This window comes from Prionailurus bengalensis, chromosome C1 (genome assembly GCF_016509475.1).
Source record: "Prionailurus bengalensis isolate Pbe53 chromosome C1, Fcat_Pben_1.1_paternal_pri, whole genome shotgun sequence".
Taxonomy (NCBI): Eukaryota; Metazoa; Chordata; class Mammalia; order Carnivora; family Felidae; genus Prionailurus; species Prionailurus bengalensis.
Window position 1 is genome coordinate 160,593,896 of NC_057345.1, and position 12,261 is coordinate 160,606,156.

Sequence of the window (12,261 nt, forward strand, 5' to 3'; positions counted from 1 at the left end):
ACTGGCGCCCCTCCATTATAATACTTTTAAACAGTGACAGGATGACATTTGCTATGTTTCCAATATGTTTCTATGATGCTCATTATTTTGTAGACTTTTTTGGACCATCAGCTTTAGATCAGTGTCTTCCAGGAGTGTTCAGATCAGAGGATGACAGACTATGGCATATTTATCAAAGATGATGCATGAATAACCTATGTGTACAGGCAGGCCAGTTGATATCCCTGTTTTTCTCCACTTTGTTAAGAGTAGGAGCCAATCCTACTGTTAAAAGGTTGGAAGTTGGCCTACAATTATTCTTAGGCTAACTTCTAAACTGATGACTCTTGAGTCCTTGCATACATGTCTAGTACTATGCTGGACAATGTAAAGGCTGTTTTCAACACAAACCAGCAGTGAAAGTCATTAAGATTCAAGCACAATTTGGAAGAAGGTATAATTAGAGCAAGATTATTAAACACCATAAACAGCCATTAAGAAGTGATAAATTAGATTCAGAAACAATGGATGCTGTACCATGTTTTTGAAAATCCCCAAATCCTCAGATAAAAATATAAACCCAAAACCCACAGACAACATTTACAACAAAACTGGCTGACAAGGAATCTCCATGAATTCCCCCAAAAGAGAAGGCAGGGACAAATCACCAATAACCACAGGAAATGCATCATAGGAGAGGAAGCAAAAGGAAACAATGACAGATCTGAGAAAAGAAACTCTGAAAACAGCAATTTAAGTACAACGGCTGTCATTGGAAGGGTTTCTGTCCTTTCCAACAGGGATTAAGTATGGGAGGACCATGGTGAAGTGTGTGAAGAAGTTGGAGCAATCTAGCCTCTAGCTACGAACTCTTAACACATCCCTCATAAAGGTATCACAATGAGGATAAACTACTGGGTGCACAATCAAAATTGAGCACAAGAGGTACAATGAAGATAAAGGAAAGAGAATATTCAGATAAAAGTGAGGAAGGGAGCAAAGCCTAGAAATTTCAGAAAGCAGATGCCACACTTTTGAAGAGTGCCCAAAAACAATAGCAGAGAGAGCTCTGTAAGAAAAGCCATTCTAAACCACAAAAATGTAAACAACCAAAAATGATGTAGGTCAATCCCATGAAGTTATCATAAGAAAAAGAAGAAAAAGGAAACATGGGATAACATCCTGATAATAAAACCATACCAGGAATACATATCCACAAAAGAGTATGAAAACTATACCTACTATTTCAAAATGAGCTAAAAAACATTACAAAAATGACTCAAGACATGAAAGAACATAAAGCTGGTTTCAAAAAACTGAGATTTAAGGTTAACAGAACTCAGGAAAATATCAGAAATAAGAAAAAAAGTTTCAGAAATGAAGATTAAGCCTGAATGAATGTAAGAGAAAATACATACATGTAATGCTTCAAGAGAACTAGAAGGTAAAAAGGAGAAACATTTCTGAAATTCAAATGAAGGGATAAAAAGGATTGAGAAGGCAACAACTAATGAAGCAATAAAAATTCAACATTCAGGTAAAATAAGTCTTTAAAGAATAATACCAGAAGAAAACAAATAGTAAAAAGTGTAATTCAAGAAAATCTCCTTGAAAATAAAAAAAAAAAAAAAAAAAAAAAAGGAAACTACCAACAGAAAAGCACATTGTACACCTAAGAATACCAACCCAGAAAGCCAATATCAAATTTTTCTAAGGAAACACTATATGCTAAAGGAAAATGGAGTAACATACTTAAGATATTCAAGAAAACATAAATGAAGAGTTTTATATTCAGTAAAATGGATTTTGGGGATGCGTGGGTGGCTCAGTCAATTAAACATCTGATTCTTGATTTCGGCTCAGGTCATGATCTCACAGTTCATGAGTTGGAGCCCGTCATTGGGCTCTGTGCTGGCAGGGTGGAGCCTGCTTGGGATTTTCTCTCTCTCTCTCTGCCCCTCCCCTGCTCATGCGCTCTCTCTCTCTCAAAATAAATAAACTTAAATTTTTAAACTGATTTTTAACACATAGAAGGCACTGATACACTGTTATCAAAATGTCGGAAATCAATACTGCTCCCATGAACCTTCCAAAAGAATCTAGAGAACAAGTATTAGATAACCAAAATGAACAGAATTTCAACCTAAAAACTAATGGGATGCAACATTATTTACTTGTTGATAAAGATTAAATGAAAAGTACAAGGAAGAGAGCATAAAATATAATGGCTAAAGCATGTCAAGTTGTTAATAATAAAATACTGTTTTAAAATAGGAGATGGAAGAGTATGGAAAGCACAAGCAAAAATGGTAACAGTGTTTGGTAATCACTTTGGTCACTATGATAATACAACTATTATTTTAAGACTGCTATGTGTAAGATATGGAAAGGAGTGAATAACTATGTGACCTTCTATCATCTGCTTTATGTCCTTGAGAACCACAACTTTTAGTACAGAAGAAAGAAAATAGAGATGTTAAGTAAAAACCTTGTAAGTTCCTATTTGAATTGGAAGTATAAATATAAATTCATAAGGTGTTTTTAACTTTTACAACAAACAACAAAAAAATATAATGGAGATTCTGTAACAAGTAATAGAGTATCTCATCATACCAACATTCCCTCAGATAACTATATATTCTGGAAAAAAAAATAAACAACAACTACCTGAAGGTATCTGAGCAACCAAAAGTAGGCAGCATCTGGATAGGATATAATATCTGGAAGAAAGGAATAGAACTGGGTGGGTTTCCTATTTCTACAGCTTTCACCTGAAGAAAGGTCCTAGTCTGAACAGCACAGAACAGCTGGAACTTGGATCAAAATATGCAGTCTTACCGGCCTGAAAAAACAGAGGTTGGAGCTACTGCAACAGCTGGAAAGTGAGAGGGCATACGCTGGAGGAGAAATAACCACAAAACAGAATCCCATATTCTACATATTAACTCTACCCATGTCTACGGCTGGTCACTAATATATACATGGGTGAAATAGACTCTAAGCAGTCCAAATAAGGCTACAACAACTAAACAGAATAGTCAGCCACTGTCTCCTGTGGGGAGAGACAGCCTGGAGTTTAGTCCAGCCAAAGTAACTGCTTGTTAACACAAATAATTTGTTAACACAAATAATGACCAAAAAATCAACTTTCTCCAGAAGAAGACACCAAACCCCACAGTCACTATAATGTATCATTTACACTGTGAAGGATATAATACAAAATTCTTAAACATAAAAAGAAACAAGAAAATGTGATACATACTCAAGAGAAAAGACAATCAACAGAGACCAACCACAAGTAACCCAGATACTGAAATTAGCAACAATCTCAAAGCAGCTACTGTAAGTATGCTCAAGATGACAAAGGAAAATATGCTTGTAATAAATGAACAAATTAGAACTTTAAGCAGAGAAATATAAAAAAGAACCAAATGGAAATTCCATAACTGAAAAATTCACTCTCTAAAATAAAAAATTCAATGAATGGGCTTAATAGCAAAATGGAGAAAGTACTGAAAAGATAAAAAAATTACTCAAACTATATAGAGAAAAAAATATTTAAAAAGAGTTGGCTCTTGGACACTGAAGCAGTCTAACAAAAATTTACTTGGAGTCACAGGAGAGGAAAAGGGGCAGAAAAAATATGTGAAGAACAGCCAGAAAATTCCAAAATTTGGTTAAAGACATAAATGTACAGATTGAAGCAGCTCACTGATTTCTCCAAACAGAAATACAAAGAAAACCATAACTATGTACATTATAGTCAAACTACTGAAAACCAAAACTAAAGAAAAAAATCTTACCACAGTAAGATATCACCTCACACCTATTAGGATGGCTATTACCAAAAAGACAAGAAATAACATGTTGGCAAAGATGTGGAGAAAAGGGAACCCTTGGCCACTGTTGGTAGGAACGTAAACTAGTACAATTCAGAACATTTCATCCTAAAGCAGCAGAATATACATTCTTCTCCAGTGCACATGGAATGTTCTCCACAAGAGACCACATACTGGGACACAAATCATCTCTCAACAAATACAGAAAGATCGAGATCATACCGTGCATATTTTCAGACCACAACACTATGAAATTCAAAATCAACCACAAGAAAAAATTTGGAAAGGTAACAAATACTTGGAGACTAAAGAACATCCTACTAAAGAATGAATGGGCGGGGCGCCTGGGTGGCTCAGTCGTTGAGCGGTCGACTTCGGCTCAGGTCATGATCTCACACTCCGTGAGTTCGAGCCCCGCATCGGGCTCTGTGCTGACAGCTCAGAGCCTGGAGCTTGCTTCAGATTCTGTGTCTCCCCCTCTCTCTGCCCCTCCCCTGCTCATGCTCTGTCTCTGTCTCAAAAATAAATTTATAAAACATTAAAAAAAAAATGAATGAATGGGCTAATCAAGAAGTTAAAGAGGAAATTAAAAAGTTCATGGATGCCAATGAAAATGATAACACCACAACCCAAAACCTCTGGGACGCAGCAAAGGCGGTCATAAGAGGGAAATATATAGCAATCCAGGCCTTCCTAAAGAAGGAAGAAAGATCTCAGGTACACAACCTAACCTTATGCCTTAAAGAGCTGTAAAAAGAACAGCAAATAAAACTCAAAACCAGCAGAAGACAGGAAATAATAAAGATCAGAGCAGAAATTAATGCTATCGAAACCAAAAAAACCCAGTAGAACAGATCAATGAAACCAGACGCTGGTTCTTTGAAAGAATTAACAAAATTGATAAACCACTGGCCAGTTTGATCAAAAAGAAAAAGGAAAGGACCCAAATAAATAAAATCAAGAATGAAAGAGGAGAGGAACATAAACTAGCACAGCCACTATGGAAAATAGTATGGAGTAAGGTAACTGGATGACTCAGTCAGTGGAGCATGCAGCTCAAGATCTCAGGGTTAAGAGTTCGCTGGGTACAGAGATCACTTAAATAAACTTAAGGAAAAAAAAAAAAAAAAGACAAGTATGGAGGTTCCTCAAAAATATTAAAAAATACAATTACCAGGGGCACCTGGGTGGCTCAGTCAGTTAAGCTCCCAGCTCTTGATTTTGGCTCAGATCATGATCTTACAGTTCATGGGACTGAGCCCTATGTTGGGCTCTACACTGACAACACAGGGCATGCTTGGGATTCTCTCTCTCCTCTTCTCTCTCTGCCCCTCCCTGTTCTCGCATCTGCCCACTCACTCTCTCAAAATAAATAAACTTATGTATGTATGTATACATATATATATATATATATATATATATATATATAATTACCATACAATCCAGCAATTCCACTTCTGGGTATTCATCCAATGAAAATCAAACACTAATGCAAAAAGTTATCTGATCAGCAAAACTGAAAAGCAACCAACAGACTGAGAGAAGGTATTTGTAAATGACATGTAAGATAAAGGGTTAGTATCCAAATCTATAAAGAACTTATCAAATTCAACACCCAAAGAAAACAAATAATCCAGTGAAGAAATGGGCAAAAGACATGAATAGACACTTTTCTAAAGAAGACATCCAGGGCGCCTGGGTGGCGCAGTCGGTTAAGGGTCCGACTTCAGCCAGGTCACGATCTCGCGGTCCGCGAGTTCGAGCCCCGCGTTGGGCTCTGGGCTGATGGCTCAGAGCCTGGAGCCTGTTTCCGATTCTGTGTCTCCCTCTCTCTCTGCCCCTCCCCCGTTCATGCTCGGTCTCTCTCTGTCCCAAAAATAAATAAAAAACGTTGAAAAAAAATTAAAAAAAAGAAGACATCCAGATGGCTAACAGACACATGAAAAGATGCTCAACATCACTTATCATCAGGGAAACACCAAACAAAACTACAATGAGATACCACCTCACACCTGTCAGGATGGCTAACATTAACGGCTCTGGCAACAACAGATGTTGGCGAGTATGCAGAGAAAGAGGAACCCTTTTGCACTGCTGGTGGGCTGCAAACCGAAGCAGCCACTCTGGAAAAACAGTATGGAGGTTCCTCAAAAAATTAAAAATAGAGTTATTTTACAACCCAGCAATTGCACTACTAGGTATTTACCAAAGGATACAGGTGTGCTGTTTTGAAGGGGCACATGCACCCCAACGTTTATAGCAGTAATTCTGACAACAGCCAAAGTATGGAAAGGGCCCAAATGTCCATTGAATGATGAATGGATAAAGAAAATGTGACATATATACAATGGAATATTACTCAGTGACCGATTCTTGCCATTTGCAAGAATGGAATTAAAGTGTATTATGCTAATGTATTATCTGTCAAAGAAAGACAAATATATGACTTCACTCATATATGGAATTTAAGATACAAAACAGATGAACATAAGGGAAGGGAAGCAAAAAATGTAAAATAGGGAGATAAACCATAAGAGACTCTTAAATTACACAGAATAAACGGAGGGTTGCTGGAAGGGTGTTGGCTGGAGGAATGGGCAAGGGGCATTAAGGAGGACACTTGTTGGGATTAGCACTGGATGTGACACATAAGTGACCAATCACTAAATTCTATTCCTGAAGTCATTATTACTGAAACCATATTAACTAACTTGGATTTAAATTAAAAAAAAAAAAAAAAGTGTGCTTGTGATGAACACTGGGTGTTGTATGGAGTGTTAAATCACCAAATTGTACACTAAAACTAACATTACACTGTATGCTAACTAATTGGAATTTGAATAAAAACTTTAGTTAAAAAAAAAAAAAAAAAGAAGAATTATCTGCACCCCATGTCCGCTACAGCATTATTTACAATAGCCAAGACATGGAAGCAACCAAAGTGTCCATCAATGGAAGACTCGATAAAGAAAATGTGGTGTATATATATACAAGGGAATATACTCAGCCATTAAAAAAAAAGGAAAGAGGGGCGCCTGGGTGGCGCAGTCGGTTAAGCGTCCAACTTCAGCCAGGTCACGATCTCGCAGTCCGTGAGTTCGAGCCCTGCGTCAGGCTCTGGGCTGATGGCTCAGAGCCTGGAGCCTGTTTCCCATTCTGTGTCTCCCTCTCTCTCTGCCCCTCCCCCGTTCATGCTCTGTCTCTCTGTCCCAAAAATAAATAAACGTTGAAAAAAAAAATTTTTTTTTAAATAAAAAAAAGGAAAGAAATCTTGCCATTCACAACAACATGGATGGACCCTTCAGGGCATATGCTAAGTGAAATAAGTCAAAGGCAGACCAAAGTTTATGATCTCACTTATATGTGGAATTTTAAAAAATAAACAAAACCCCCTAAAACCCAAGCACACAGACACAGAGAATAGATTAGTGGTTCCCAGAGGCAGGGGATGGGGGTGGGTGAAATGGATAAACAAGTCAAAAGATACAAATTCCCAGTTATAAAATAAGTAAGTGCTGGGATGAACAGTATGGGGACTATAGTTAATAATACTGTATTCCATATTTGAAAAATGCTAAGAGATTAATTCTAAAAAGTTTTCGTCACCAAAAAAGAATTGTAACTGTGTGGTGATATTTTCACTAGATTTACCGCAATGATCATTTTGTGATATATACAAATATGATATATATATTATATATATATAATATATATACAAGTATGTTGTATGCATGAAACTAACATAATGTGATATGTCAATTACACCTCAATAAAAAATTAATCCACTAAAAATTTTTAAAAAGAAAAAATCTTGGGGCACTGGCTGGCTCAGTTGGTGCAGTGTGCCACTCTTGATTTCAGGGTTGTGAGTTTGAGCCCCATATTAAGATGCAGAGATTACTTAAAAATAAAATCCTAAAATATATATATAAAGAGAAAGAAAAAAATGTTGAAAGCAGCCAGAGAAAGCTAACATACTGTATACATAAGGACAAAAAAGGGTATGACTGACTACTATCTCGTCATCATAAATACTGCAGGCCAGATTTAATCTCTGGAAATGATGAGCCAGAACTATGGATTTAGGCACATCCGGTACACCTGAGGAACTAGAAGGTATTAAAAGCAAGTCTACACACTAACTGAAGAGAACCTTAGCCCTCTTTCCATGCTCAATTCTATAAAGTTAGCAACCAAACTTACACTCCACAGATAGAAGACTATAGACTTTCTAAAAAAACAGCATCTCAAGATATAAGACCTATAGATATGAAGAATTAAAAATCTCTCAGAAAAATGACCCAATCATGTCATCCTGCTACAAAACCTATTGGTCAATAAACCCTCCCTACTCATACAAAGCTTCCAGTAAGTGTTTCACTGCCCGGGCGCCTGGGTGGCTTAGTCAGTTAAGCATCCAACTTTGGCTCAGGTCATGATCTTGCAGTTCATGAGTTCCAGCCCCATGTGGGGCTCTGTGCTGACAGTTCAGAGCCTGGAGCCTGCTTCTGATTCTATGTCTCCTACCTCTCTCTGCCCCTCCCGTTCATGCTCTGTCTCTCTCTCAAAAATAAACATTAAAAAATAAAATGTGCTTCAGTGTCTAAAGCATGTACATGAACAAAGCCCAGTATCACCAGATATGTGAAGAGATACAAACAAAAAATATAAAAAAACTGGTAAGAAATAAAGAAACAAACTTCACACAAAAATAATACCACTATTAAATATCCTAGGATAGCAAACTAAAAATGAAAAAAAAAAAAAACCACAAAACCCTCCTGGCAAAAGAAAATACTATAGCTAAAAATGAAAGAAAAAAATGGATGGATTCAAAGACAAAGCTGAAGCAATCCTCCCAGAAAAAGACCAAAAAAATTCAAAGAAAAAAGAAAACTAGAGAATCTATCCAAGAGGTCCTGGTTCAAATGACGTGAGTTCCAGAAAAAAGGACAAGAAAATCAAGGAGCTGAAATTATCAAAGAAATAATTCAAGAAATTTTTCTAGAACTGGAAAACATGAATTTCTGCATTAAAGGACATACTTTTGATCAAGCACCTGGCTCAAGGAAGAGCCACACCAAAACATATTGTAATAAAATATGTTAAATGCCAGGGATTAAAGACAAGATCCTAAAAGCGTTTAGGGGGAAATAAACAGGTTACTTACAAAGGATCAGGAATCAGAATGGCATTGGAATGCTCAGCAGTAACACTGGAAGCTAGAAGGCAATGGAACAATACCTTCAAAATTCTAATAAAATGATTTCCAACCTAGAATTCTACGTGCAAACAACCAAAGGGAAGAAGAGAATGTGCAAGGTTTCAAAAATCTGCCTACTCATTTACCTTTCCTCAGGAAATAACTAGAGAATCTGTTCCACCAAAGCAAAGGAGTAAACCAAGAAAGATGAAGAGATGGCATACAGAAAGCAGAGCTCACAGGACAGACACAAATGGAATTCCCACGATGGTCAAGAAGGTAGATTCCAGGATGACAGGCATCCAGCAGAAAGAGAGAGCAACTATCTTAACAAAAGAGCTACAAAATTTCAGGGAGGATATCTAAATAAAAAAATAATAACAAAAACTTGTATGTGAAAATAATGAGAGATCTGCACACCTCTGCTGGAGAGTATTTGGATGCTTCCACTAAATACTAAAAAACTAAAGATATAAATCAACTATTAACTCCGGTGAAAACAGAAAATTGTATAAAAGAAGAAATGTAATCATGGAGCCTTCACAGCTGTGAATAAAATTTACACAGTCATACTGTAAATAATGAAATAACAATCAATCCCAAAATTGCAGTACTGTCTATCTAAGTTAGGATGGAGTCAGGGAAATGTGAATATTTTTATAGAGGTAGAGGGTTGGGTCATTTAAAAGAGTTAATGCCTCATCTTCTATGATACGAAGTCAACAGGCATGCCTGGGTGGTTCAGTCTGTTAAAGCGTCCAACTCTTGATTTCCACTCAGGTCATGATCTCACCGTTTGTGAGATGGGGCTCCGCACTGGGTTCTGTGCTGTCAGGGCAGAGCCTGCGTGGGATTCTCTCTGCCCCTCCCCCGACTCATGCCTGCTCTCCCTCCCTCAAAATAGGTGAACACACACACACACACACACACAAGGGAAGTATTAAATACCTAAAACTGAAAAAGACAAAGAACCAAGAACAAAGAACCTATATTTATTATATAACCTTACTTAGAAATACAAATAAAACAAAACCTGCGATAAAAAGCTGTAAGATAAGGATCACTTCTGTGAAGAATGAATATAGGGTTGGAAGAACAGTACATAGTTCTACTACTTTTCATTACAGGTCGGGTAGAACAATTTGGCTTTGGCAACTCTGACCATGGATTACATGTCTTTTTCTTCTTGGTTTGTAGGAATTCTTCACATAATTCTCAGTATGAATCTTCTATGACTTGCCTCTTCACACATCTTACTGGTGTCATTTGAACATAGTTACATTTATTAAATCTTTTCACTTTATGGTTAGTGCCTTTTGTGGTACACTTATGAAATCTGTCATTCTTATTAAATATTTATTGTTTTACCTTTCATATTTAGATCTTCAAGTCACCTATTACTGATTTTTGTATGATGGTAAGAGTTGAGGGTCAAGAATCATTTTTCCCCATATGTATATTCAACTGATCCATCATCTATTATAAAAGACTATCCCTTTCCCCACTGCACTGTGGAACTACCTTTATCATATATCTAGTTACTATATATAAATGGATCTGTTGCTGGACTCCATTCTGTTCCATTAGTCTATTTTTCTTTTCCCATGCTACTATCACAGTGACTTAATTCCACTCCTCGATATACACCTAAGAAAACTGAAGAAAACCTGTACCAGAGTTTTCAAAGCAGTTGCACCAGTGTTAATTCAAAGACTATTCACATCAAAAAATAGAAACAAGTCAAATATCCAACAACTGATGAACGGATAAACAAAACTTAATACATCAATACAATGGAATATTTAGTCATAAAAAGGAATTAAGTACTAATATATGCTATAATATTCATGAACTGTGAAAACATTATGCTAGGTGAAAAAAAAACACACAAAATGGTACATATTGTATATTTCCCTTTATAGAAATGTTCAGAATAGACAAGTCCATAGAGACAGAAAGCAGACACAAAATGCTGTATTTGTATGAAATGTTCAGAAGAGGCAAACCCATAGAGACCAGTAAGACTAATGGTTGCCAGGGGCTAAAGTGTAGGGTAGGAGAGCAGAATGGGGAACTGCCGCTAACGTGTAGGGGGTTTCTTTTTTGGGTGATAAAAATATTCTCGAATTAGAGAGTAGTGATAGCCACATAATTGTGATATACTGAAATCCCCTGAAATGTACACTTTAAAATGGGCCAATTTTATGGTATGTGAATTATATCTCAATACAAAAAGATTTTATAAAAGTTTCAAATTATTGAGGAGAAAGGAACACAGAAGGAGGAAGAAAGCTTGGTAAAACCTAGTATATAATCACTTATATACTCAGATATATAGTTATACACACATGGCAAGCACACACTCAGACTTTCAAAGCCTTCAAAGCAGATTTGGTGGGGCAAACACTCATGAGGTATTTTTTAAAATATAAAAACAACACAGGCACATGGAAAAAAATTTCATTACTGAAACATAAATTTCTCCCTCCCATTCTAGTCCCAATATTGAGGCAACCATTTTTTTAAAAACTATTTTTAATGCAATTTTTGAATAAGCAATACAAACAGGCTACTTTACTTTATTATCTTTCTAGAGGTTATCTGTCTACACTAACAAATCAAACATACAGACTTGGTTCCTTCCTTCTCATACAAAAAATAACATTATGCAGACTATCCTGCACTTCTTTCTTTTCTCCTAATAGAGACTGGGAAATTTCTAATCAACATATAATAAATTCTTCATTCCTTTTTTCTTTTGCTAATTTCTTTCTTTCAAACAGGGGCAGAGTATTCTACTGTATGTATGTACCTCTATTTCAATAAGTCCTTTATTGACTCTGCCATGAATGATGAAGAATTTAGTTCACTGGCACCACAGCTTCCCCTTCTTCCTGATATATTCGCATTTTTTATTTTACATTTTTCAAATGGTTACCTTACCCTTAAATATACACAATTTTTAAGTTCTTTAAACCATGTGTGACTCCTCACTATATAAGAAAATAAATCTTTATATTTAGCTCCTTTTCCTGACATGACAGCCACACAATAACTTTTACATCAGTCCATAACGTTTACCTTTACCTTCTATTTGTAACCCTACAACAGAGTCACAAACTCATGCCATAAGGATCTGGGACAAGTAAAATAATCAGGTGAAGTAGGCTTGGGCTAAGATAAAAGCAGCAGAACATGATGGAATAAAAGTTCTCTCTCTCTACAGTCAATTTTTGTATT

General features: G+C 36.3%; 1 protein-coding gene across 2 annotated transcripts in view; it reads right to left on the reverse strand.

Annotated features, from left to right (window-relative positions):
- Positions 1-12,261, reverse strand: part of TLK1 (tousled like kinase 1) — a 150,921-nt gene that overhangs the window by 85,885 nt on the left and 52,775 nt on the right. The window lies entirely within an intron of this gene.